This window comes from Echinops telfairi, unplaced genomic scaffold (assembly GCF_000313985.2).
Source record: "Echinops telfairi isolate 266 unplaced genomic scaffold, ASM31398v2 ScPeMD7_9;HRSCAF=40, whole genome shotgun sequence".
Lineage (NCBI taxonomy): Eukaryota > Metazoa > Chordata > Mammalia > Afrosoricida > Tenrecidae > Echinops > Echinops telfairi.
Window position 1 is genome coordinate 56,334,362 of NW_022103906.1, and position 12,273 is coordinate 56,346,634.

Here is a 12,273-nt window from a genome sequence, read left to right on the forward strand (position 1 = left end):
GTTATGTCCCAGAAGATTCCATAACTTTGTCCTCTATCTGCCCCACCACTTTCACAAATATATTTACAGTAAGGGTAAATGCAGATATTCTCTGTCAAATATATGTGTGTATATATGTATTCCTACTTTCCCTCCCACACTTGTTCAGCCTGTGCACGTATTCTTGGTACAGTCTTTGATGAGCATCAGCTTTAATTTGGGGGAGATCTTTGCTATTTAATTTATATTCTGTCATTCATGTCGTTTTAGTTTTAGTTTTATTTGATAGGCTATTTATGCAGAAATTGAAGTATTTTAGTTTTGATTTTATATTTGACTTGCAAGAGCTTTGTAGTTTTAGCTCTAACATTTAGGTCTTTAACCCATTCTGAGTTAGGTTTTGTGCATGGTGTGAGGTGTAGGCCTGATTAATTTTTCAGCGTATGGTTATTCAGTTTTTCCAATGCCAGTTGTTAAAGAAACTGTTTCTCCCCAATGAATGATCTTGGAACCTCTGTCCCATGTCAGCTGTCCATAGATGGCTATATTTACTTCTGTGTTCTCAGTTCTAGTCTATTAGTGTATGTTTATCTTTGAATCAGTAACAAGCTATTTTGATTGCTTTGGATGAGTAAAAGGTTTTGAGATTGGGAAGTGTGTGACCACCTATTTTGTTCTTTTTCAGTATTGCTTTAGTACCTTGGACCCTTATTCCTTTTCATATAAAATTAGAGATTAATGTTTTCTTTTCATAAATAATATTGTTGGGATTCAGATTGTGATTGCATTATAGGTAATGGTTTCTTTTGAGAGTATCATGTTTTACATACATAAGACATTAATTTATGTTTTCTACCAGTCTCAACCTCCCCCAAAGGTATTTCCATAAGCACATTATGCTAGCAAATAGCATAGCGTACTTACAAACATATTGTGAGGGAGAGTCGAGTTGGCCAAAAGGCAAACAAAGAAGTATAACTTGTGTGTTATTTGTGTGAAAAAGAACCTTAGTACTGATATTTTCACAACATTAGGCCTTCCCAATTCATGAGCATGGAATATATTTTATTTAGGTAGATCTCTTAATTTCTTGGTTTATGATTTTCCTTTTAGAAATCTTTTTAAGCTTCTGGTTAGGTTCATCCCTAGGCTTTTTATTCTTCTAAGAGCTATTGTAGATTGTCTATATTTTTTGCTTTTTCTTTTCCCCTTTAGTGTCCTCCTTGTTTTGTAGGTTGATCTTGTAAACTGCCTCTTTTCTTGAATCCTTATATTAATCCCAGAAACTTTCTTTGGAGTCTCTCAGATTTTCTAGCATGATTTTCAGATTTTCATGGCATTTGAGAATAAGGATAGCTTTCCAATTTGCATACCATTTATTTCCTTTTTTGTCTTATTGGTCTAGCTAGGACTTTCTAGCTACAATATCAAATAAAAAGAGCACTCTTCTCTGATACCATTCTTGTAATGAATACTCTCAATTTTTGTCTATTGAGAAAAATGCTGTCAGTTTTTGCATTCATGCCCTCAATTATGTTGAGGCATTTCCTTATATTTCTATTTTGCTGAGAGTTTTTTTTAAATTAGAAAACAGTGTTGGATTTTATCAAATGCTTTTTTGTTGTTGTTGGCAATTGTGATGATGATGCTCTTGTTTTCCTTTATTTATGTGGTACATTTTGTTTATTGATTTTATAATGTTAAACTATATTTGCACTTCTGATAAGGATAATATTTAAGCATAATGCATTATTATTGATATGCTTTGGAATTCTGTTGACTAGAATTTTGTTGGGAATTTTTTGAATCTATATTCATGAGAGATATTTTTCTGCGATTTTCTTTTTTGTGTGTGTTATCTATTGGCTTTGGTCTCAGAGTTTTCTAACTTCACAGAAGGAAGTATGAAGTAATTTTCTTTTTCAATATTCTGAAATAATTTGAGTGGAATTTTCTTTGGCCACTTGGTAGAATTTTTCAGTAAACCCATCTAGGTTGAAGTTTTAAAATTTAATTTTCTCCTTTTCACATATCTGTCTATCTATCTATCTAAAAAGCTTTATTGCAAAGTTTCAGCTTTTTTTGACATGGGGGTCCGGGGGTCACATTAGCTTCAATTTATTCTTTTGTTATAAGTCTTTTTAGATATTCAACTTGTGCTAGTTTGTCAATTTCTTCTAGGATTTCAAATTTGTTTGAGTGTAGTTTTTTCATAACATTCTGTAATGATTCTTTTATCTCGGATGGTTTTGTTGTAAGGTCCACAATCTCATTTTGTTATTGTTGATATTATCATCTTCTCTTTTTGTCTTTGTCCATTTGGTGAGTGGTTTTTCAATTTTATTGATCCTCTCAAAGAACCAATTTCTAGCCTGTTTTCTATTTTATTTCAGCTATAATCTTTATGATCTCCTTGTGACAGTGAATTTCTTTTGCTGCTTTTCCCCTACTTGTTTGAGTTGTTGTGAGGTGCCATAGAGTCAGTTCTGACTCATAGCGACCCGTGTACACAGACTGAAATACTGCCCTGTCCCACACCATTGTCACAATTGTGCTTATGTTTGAGCCCATTGTTGTAGCCGTTGTGTGTCAATCCACCTTGCTGAGGGCCTTGCTCTTATTCGCTCTCTTTCACTTTACCAAGCATGATATCCTTCTCCAGGGACTGGTCTCATCTGGCAACCTGTGCAAAAGATGTGAGATGAAGTCTTTCCATTCTTGCCTAAGGACCATTCTTGTTGAAGTTTATTGATATCAGCCCTTCCTTTGTTGGTATGTTTTGCTATAAATTCTCATCTGAATACTGCTTTTCTGGGTCCCAAAGATTTTAGTATGTTTTGTTTTAATCCTGTTTGCATCTAAGATGTTTTAAATTTCATTTTAAAATTCTATTATGAAATAATTTTTAAATACTGCAAAAATGGTGTGGAAGGGAGGACCATAGGGGATCACCTCTGGGGTCATAACTGTCTCCCTCTTCCATCCTCTTTATCCCATTCTGACACCAACACCAACCCCTCATGCCACTCTACTATGCTGGATTCAATAGTTCTTTCCAGTGACCACACAGAACCCATAAACAATGCTCATAATTGTTGGGGTTTATTAAGGAAGTTAATAAGTTATCACACGTTAGAATCAGTAAATATGAAGGATACAGTTATAGGTTCACAGCAACATTTCTAATCAACCATCGGTCAACTCTCTCTCTTTTCCTCAGCCTCTCAGCCACGTGGTCCCTTGGCCTCTGTCTCCATGGGCCAGGTAGCTCACAGTCCATAGTCTTGGCACTCCTACTCTATTCTGCCTCATGAGTCTCTTGCTTGAATTCTGGTCTCAGTCTGGCTCCTTCCTCTGTCCCACTGTCTTCATGCTGTAGTCTCTGATGTCTCTGATCTCAGCCTCTGCCATTTTAGACAGACATCTCAAAGGTTCTCTTCTTCTGATGGTCCTAGGATTTTTCTGTGTCCGAAATGGCTCTTCTACCCAGAGGAATGCCTTTGATGCAAATGTGATTTTTAATCTTCTAGCAGGCCATTCCCCCAAGGAACAAAAGGTGTGACTTGGTTCACACCCTGTACTCTGGTCAGGACTCAACCTCACCTTAATCCTGCCCATTAGGATAGCAGGGAACTCCCTCCAAAATGGGATTATAGCCACAGGCATAGAGATCAGAGTCATAATACACAACATAATAAATTATGACTCGGAGCACCATATTAACTGGCTCCATCTTAAATATAGTGCTGTTCAATGCCACATATTTATTTTCCTCCTTTTTTTAAGTAACTTTTTCTTGAGGTTTGGGTGAAGTTTTAAGGGGAAAATAGTTTTCATTTAATAATGCATATATATTTTAATTCATGCCATTGTAATTCTGACAATGTAAAAACACTGACTCCACTTCTTTCTGGTGTTTTCTGTTTTTCTTAGTTCTCTGTCCCCTTGCTTTCTGCCTTCTGAAAGTTGTCCCTTACTAGGGACTGAGGGCCATCGTCTTGGGGTTCTATCCTGGGGCCTGATCTTTATTGTGGTTTTGAGTTTTCTTCTACATTTTCCTCCCACTCTACCCAGGACCTTCTACTGTGATCCCTTTCAGAGCAATTGGTAATAGTAACCGGGTACCGTTTAGCTGTGGAATTCTCTTGTTCTTCTCACTACTGATTCATAGTATATACCATTATGATCAGAGAAAATACTTTCTATTATTCTAAGTTTTCAAAAATGTATTGCAACATGCTTGGTGGTTTAACATTTGCACTATTCTGGGAATGATCCATGTGCATTGCAGAAGAATGTATAGTGCACAGCCATTGAATGGTATGCTACATACCTGTGATACTGAGTTTGTTGGTTGTGATTTTTAAATAGTTTGAATCTTTGTTGAGTTTCTTTACAGCTGTTTTATCCAGCAGAGAAAGTTGCGTGTTAAAGTCTACAACTTTATTGAAAATTTGTCTATTATGTTTTCAGTTTTGTGTTTTGGAGCTCTGTCATTGGGTGCATAAATGTCCTCTACGTACAGTAACCCCTTAATCATTATATAATGCCCTCTTTTGTCACCTTTAATGGGCTTTGACCTAAAGCCCATTTTATAGGAGACAATTATTGACACTGTGCCCTCTTTTAACTACTATTTTAATTACTTTTACTTGATATAAATATATTTCCATCTTTTATTTTCTATTTATATCTCAGAGGCTGTAGGCAACATATCGATGGGCCTATATTTTTTATTCATTAGGCACTTCTCTGTTTCTTTATTGGTGTACTTAATCTTTCTGCAGTCAGTGTGACTATGTACAGGCATGACTTTCTTGCTGCTATTGTGTTATACTTCTCTCATTATTGTTATCCTGTTTTGTTTTTGTTGTGGTTTCTATGTTCCACCTAATATTCTGTGCCAAGTTCTTTGTTTATAGATTTTCCTTTTGTATTCTTCATTGTTGTTGATTTTGTGTTAACTGAGTCTTTTAACATTTTCCTTTCCTTTAATACAATGAGACTTATTTGGTTTTTGTTGTGTTTGTTGTTACTCCTAAATGAACCTTCATTTTCTTAAGTTTAAACCAGTTATAAATTGATTTCACCTTCACTTTCTCTCCATGTGGAGGTTATATAAATACACTCTTATTTCTTGAATTTCTTTTTGCAGATGTCATCGTTTGCAAATTGATATTTCTGATTCCCTGTTTTCAGTTTCATTGTACTTTTGAGCATTCTTTCCCTGGGTCGGTATCTTGGTGACGCCCCCATGCTAAATCTCGGATTGTTATCTGGTGTTTTTTCTCTGTCTGAGGGTTTCCCTTTCCTATTTCTTGTAAAGTTGGTCTGGTTCTTACACATTCCCTTGATTCTGTTTTTCTGGGAATATCCTCGTTTCACAATTGCCTTTGAAAACCAACCTTTCTGGCTGTGTGATGCTTGCCTAGCAATTGTTCATCATCCCGTTGCCTTCTCGTTTGCATGGTTTCAGCCAAGAAATTGGTGATTAGTCTTGCTGGTGCCCCCATTTAAGGCAATTTTTAGGTTTTATGGACCATTTTCAAAATTCTTTCTTTGTTTTTGCTTCTTGAAAATTTACTATGATGTCTGATGATTTTCTTTTGATGTTTATCCTTTATAGTTCATTGAGTTTGGGGATAGAAACCTTCTCATATTTTATATTAGGGAAATTTTCTACAAATAAATCTTGAAAATTATCTTTGCATTTTTCTTTTCTTCTCTTCTCACATCCTTATTATGGATATATCATTTCTCTTGATAGTGTGCAAGGTAACTCTTAAGATTTATTCATTTATCTTCATTCTTTCCCCCCTGATTTTTCCTCAAACAAATTGGTATGAAGGGATTTATTTTCTATTTGATCGGTTATTTCTTCTATTGACTTAGTACCACTTCTATGTCTTTTGAGTTATCAATTTCTGGTATCTTACTATTAATAATTTGGATTTCTAATTGTGGTTTTGTATGGCTTCTAACAGTGTATTAATTTTTCTTTGTGTACGTACATGTTTGTGCTCTTTTCCTATATTTCGCCAGGATTTGTCTTTATTTTCTTGCTCTCTTTGAGGATCCTACATATGCTTTTTAAAATCCGTATCAAGTTGTTTTATTACTTCTTCCTTTACTTTGCTCATTTGTTTAAGCCATCTTATCCTGTTTCCTTGAATGATTTGTCATTTTCTGCTCTCTCTGAGATATTTAATGTTAATTTATCTATTCACACATTTCTTTACTGATTATATGAATAGCTTTTATACTTAATTTTTGTTTTTGTTTTCATTTATCCAGAACTTTGTTTCTTCTCTTTCTCTTCAGAATACTTTTCGTTCCTTTTGATTATTTTGATTGTTGTTTGGGTCTCTGTGTGACTTTATTGGTGTCTGTTGGGCATGATTTTATCTCAATAGTGCATGTAGTGTGTCAAACCTCCATACAGTCCTCTATGGATAGTCTTGTATGTCTTCCCTTACTGACAGAGTGGGGGTGGCAGAGTACATTATCTTCCTGAACATGGGTGATATTGTTTTGTGCTGAGCCTTTCTAAATCCATTGGTAGCCTAGGAAGTCCTTCTATGTAAGTGTTAGCAGCTATTATGTTCTCTGGAAGTTAAGACAGGATGTGTCCATATCCACAATAAGGGAATGCTACCCAAATGGATAAGTAGGCTCATTGTACATCTATAAATTGGTGTTTCGGTAGGTGGTAAAGTACCAAGGTGTTTCAGTGCAAGTGACGAACTCAGTTTGTGTCAGTACAGGAACTCTTTGGGTATGAAAGGTTAGCTGTTTCAGGCAAATATATATTGGATGAGGCCACTAGGATGTCCTGCTCAATATTTGGCACAGGACGTGACTGGTATTGATGAATCATGATGCATCCATCCTGTTGGTCACCGGGACCTGGGTGCAGGGAGCCTTCTTGCTGGTTGCTTGGTTGGGCTCTTTGTATGTGCACTACCAGTTGCTGTATTGTAAAGATGAAAGTCCACAAGTCACTTACTGTGTACTAGGTGATTAGCATGGGAACTTGCACTGCCATTTGATGGTGGTCAGGGGATCAGAGGTGGGAGATGGTGTGTCTTGTGTCTCCAGTTGCCAGTGTGGTGGCAGAAACGCACACTGCTCCTCCTCAAGTGTGTGATATGCCAAAGGAATGGGCAGAATGGGCACAAGGATCAGTCAATGGGTCTGACTGTGCACATGTCCATGCTACTGATTGCTGGGCCTGTGGGTTGGTCATCACTGGTCACCAGTAGTGCAGGAAAGGAAAGAGTCAGACAGCAGTTTCCTTAATCTCGGGTGTGGGCATTAGGGTACTGTGGGTGTCAGGGTACTTCCCCTAAAGTATCGTCAGTGGTTAGTACCCAGTCTGACCAAAATGGGGCGTGAGGGACCTGTCCACAGTCCAGTCAGGAGGGGTCTCTCTAGCCACCACTCCAAGGACCCTCCAGTCTTCCAGCTCCATGTGCCCAAATGGCCAAGGACTGCTGGTCAGTAATTGTTTCCAACTTCCCTCTGCCTGTCTTTGGTCCCTTCTTTCTTTGCCTGGATCCCCAAGGCTCTCACCCACCTTCCTTCCTTTCCCCTCTTAGCTCCTGTTCATGCCCTGCCCAACCGGTTGCACTCTGGGTTTGTCTATATAACATCTCTATCTTCTATTAGGGATTCTGTGAAATTGCCTTTCCGTGGACCTTACCCAGGAGCCCTGCTCACTTTGTCTCAAGACGGCCATTCTGTGATAGTTCTTTAAATGCTAAGGAGAACAATAAATGGTCCCCGGAAGGAGGGGTGGGACAGTGAAGAAACTTAGAAGAATTTTTAGCTCCCGGGCTAGGGAATGGTCGATTTAGAACTTGGTATGATGAACTTTAAAAGATGTAAGTTTCTCTAGTTGAGAGCCCCAATAAGTGTGTGCGCACAGGTAAGCTAATTTAACAGGCATTGTAGCGTCTGAATCATTGTGGTAGAACAGTTCATTTTAAAAAAGTTTTTTCTGATTTATCTAAGCAGAGAGCAATTTTTTCTCACAAGAGTGTTGCATATTTGTAGGGAGAGTGTCTATCTTGTGGCACTCGGTTTTTATAAGCTTTAGGTAATTAGTCTTAAAACCATTTCGTGAAGAAAAAGGAAAGTGTGAAGCTAAATTTGTGCCTAACTCGGTACAAAGCCGCCATGTCATTATCAGTTAAATGAAAGCACGTTTGGGAAAGATAAGATGAAGAACAAAAATGTCTCCTAAAGAGATTTTCCCCCCTCCTCCATCAAAGTGCCCAGAACTTCGTTTTTGGAAGCCATCCAAATGAGAAATTTCAACCTTGAGTCTTACAAGCTAAACATTACCAAGCAGGGAGAAAGTGTTATCAGAGAAGCCTTTTGTACAAAAATAGATCTTTACAGTCAGCCCGAAGAAAAGCTTCTTATCTAAAGTCGAACAAAGGATTCTTGTTGAAGAGATCTCAGAAATGTTTTCTTGTGTCCTGTGACTGTTGTTAACAGTTTACCTGATGTAAATAATTCTCAAGGGATGACGGCAGGTAAACATAATAACGTTCCTTTTAAGTTGTTGATAGAAATGAAACAGATAGTAATAAGCGGTGGAGTTACATTTTTGCTGGTATTCATCGTGATAGAATACTAAGCTGAGAAGGAATCGTTTATTTCTGCAAATTGGGTGGCACTGCACAGGGCTCACCTCCACCCGCTGGCTGCCTGGCACACTGTGCTTGGGAATAAAGGGGGAGGGGCGGGTGTCAGGCGCAGGCAGAAAGGAAGCTTAGAAAGCATGGCGTGTCCATGGATTTGCAGAGAGCCGTCCTGGCAGTGGCCCTTACAAGGGAGTGCCGGTGCGATTTGATTTGCTTTTTTGCCAGCCACCGTTGTTCATTTGTGTGATCTTATTCAAGCAGCAGAATTAAACATTCCCTCAGAGAAAATTTAAACTATAGTTTTATCAATATTTAGGGAAATTGGAGTTGAGAAAGCGTAATTTGTGTACGCTTACTGGTTTTCGAAAGTGATCGATATTAATCGTGTAACTTCATATCTAGGCTTTTCTACAAGCGGGTTGTGTCCGATTTTTTTGCCACTTTGCGGGGGGATTTTTAAAACCTGCCATTTGTCAAGAGCTAGGATTAGTCGAACAAAGAATTAGTCAGGAAATTATTTTCTGAATAGACCCTCAGAAGCCAATTGATTTGTTTATTTTTTCCTTTGCCTGTTTCTCCCACAAGAGTGGTAGCATGAGAAACGCCTTTAGAGTGGATTTTTTTGAAGAATTCTTTTCCTAGATTTTCAAAAGCTTATCCTGACCAAATAGTAGAGTTAATTATACAAGGCAGGACTCAATGCATACATGTATTATGTATGCATAATTGCTCATGGTCCTATTAAAATGTGTGAGTTTTTTTCCCTCTCAGGACATTTCAAATGTATACTTTGTTGCAACAACCTTTTAATTGGCTGTTTGCCTTTTTAGGATATACTGGACAATTAGATTGTTATTATTTTTCAGGTACAAATCGGAAACTTTTCGAGATTACTTCTTGAATTGTGGCACGGAAAGCTTCATCAGACGCTGAGTTATATTTTATAGATGTCACCCATGCACTTAGTTTTGGGAAACAAGCCTTGGTGCGTGTCTCTATTAACAATTTTCCTGGACTTATTTGGGCTACACCTCATACAAGCAAGGCTACAAAAGATGTTATTTTTTATTTTTTGACTTTTTTTTCTGTTATAGTACTGCCTCAAGCCAGTAAAACAGATAATGAAACAGACTACAGCAGTAAGAATTTTTTTTTTCATTTTGTAACAACTGTAGAATACATCAAATGCCTGGCATCCTCTATTCGCCACCAGGACACACTTTTGGAATGTGCTCCTGGAGTGCTGAAGGTACACCCACAAAAGATAAAAAGCAGGGAGAAGGCAGTTTCGGCCCCAGTGGAATTATCATTATTAATTTTATTATCTTTAAATTTTTTTCTTTGCCAAAAGACTCATATAGCACTTGTGCTGAAAGGGAGTTTTATTCCTCTCTTTGGACTTCTTCAAGACGTATTAAGTTGTGGTGGAAAAGTGATGATGGAGATTGACTATCAGGACCTTTGCTCACTGAAGGGAAGAGTGATGGTATATTTCAACAGCTAATGGAAGGATTCCTTTGGGGCGTGTCTGAGCACAATGACGATGTTCCTGCCCTGAGAGGTTTGCCTGCAGACATTCCTGCAAGGACAGTCTCGGTGAGAGACCTAATGCCTTCTCGTAAGACTCCTGAACATATGTTTTGGTCACGTTGACAGTGCTTGTCGTTTCATCTGAAGTTAGTGCAGATCACGCTGACTGGGCTTCCAGTCCTCATCCACCACTACTGCACATTGCTGACTGGCCTTGCCAGGACCTGTGGCTTTCAGCGGACTCCAGAACCATGGGAAGATGGGAAACGTCACTTTCCCAATGAGGAAGAACATGCATTGAACTTTACTTTGGGTTAGGACTCATCCATCGTGCATGGGATATGAAAAGGTTGTCTTAAAGCTAAAATGCAAGTGTGGATGTCTTGGTTATTTGCTGATTTTGCTGATCGTAGATTTTTCTCCTTAGCAGGAATGACTTTTGCTGCATATGAAAATAATACTACATAACTCGACCAGAAGGTAAGTGAAGTTTTCACTTACCATAAAATTGTACAATTATGCTGTCAAGGGCCACATGGGAAAATTATTGTTAATAATTCTGTCACCATTGTTGATTCAGGTCCCTTTGGTAAATTTCTGACAAACTGCTCTGAGACTATAAATGCAGCTTTTTGAGATTGTGTACATAATGCTATTTGCAATCATACAGCATCTTCTTCTTGGGCTCACACTAAGCTATTGATGGCATTTCATGAGGGTGGGCTAGCCCCTTCCCTGCCTCGTCTTTTGTTTCCATTTATTGGACCTGAGCACTGAGGCTGGTGGAAATTGCCTTTAGTTACACAGCCTGTGGTTCCTTATATTGGAGAGTTTGGAGACACAAGTCACTCACCTTCCAGATATAATTTTACACCCAATGAAATAGTTATGTAACCTCTAGTGTATGCCTGCCTTATGTGATTTCTATTGGACATTTCAGCATTAGCTTGTCAATGAGAACAGTAACTTGCAGCAATTGTTAATTGTATACTTGTAATTAGCAAGTGTTAATTGTATTAACACTTCTATGCAGGTGAATTTAAACAAAGAAAATCTTATCATATTGAAATCCCATCTGGGAGTGTTGCTGCCAGTGCCATGTCTTGACTTTGGGAAAAAAGTATTGTTATTTATGTGTTAACTGAGGTATTTCAGAAGCTGCTAAAAAGACATAAAAGGTTTATTGGAATGTTAATTGTTAATGTTTTAGAAATAATAGCCATCACAACTACTGCAGCCATAGCAGGAGCTGCACTGAGAGAATCCATCACAACTAAACAGCTTGTGCAGAAATGGCAAAATCATTCTCCTGTAATGTGGATTACTCAAGCTAGAGTAGATGACGAACTAAGTGGAACATGTGCTGAGCTACAAAAAGCCATGAAATAGTTTGGAGACCAACTTGTAGAATTGCAAATCAAATTTCATTGAAATGTGATTGGAATGTTTCTGACTATTGTATTTTACCATACCCATAAAATCAAAGCAAATATGATTGGAAATTGATTAGAGAACATTTGAATAATGTAAAAAATAAGAAAATAGTTCTTAAGAATGATCCTGCTGGTAATTTGATCTCACAGATTGCTGAGGAATTATCTGGATGCCACCTCATGGATGGTGGCAGAGCCTAGTGCAAAGGCTAGGTTCATTTGCAATTACATTAATCATTATATTGTTTATTATTTTCCTAGAAGTTCAGGCCCTCTGGAAGAGATTAAGTTATGTGGAGGCCAAACACATGGCTCATATCAATTTAACTTTGTTTAGAAATGAATATACTAGAGGGAAATAAATCTAATATTAGTTTGCTGTTGAAAGCAAAAACATTATAGTAAATAATTGTATTGAATATTAAATATCTGGATTGTTGATTGTATACACACGTTAACCGTACTTTGTGTGTAAACTTTTAGGACATTAATGTCCTCACTTTGGATATACACATCCCATAAATAAGCGAATGGACTCTGGGCTCCTACTTAGCTCTAACCTCAGTATAAGAATGGTTTATTCTGATAATATGGGCTTACATGATACCGTCTTAAAATGATCACTGAAGATATGGGTACATGAGATAATGTGGTGAAGACAGCGAATGCTGCCCGGCTAT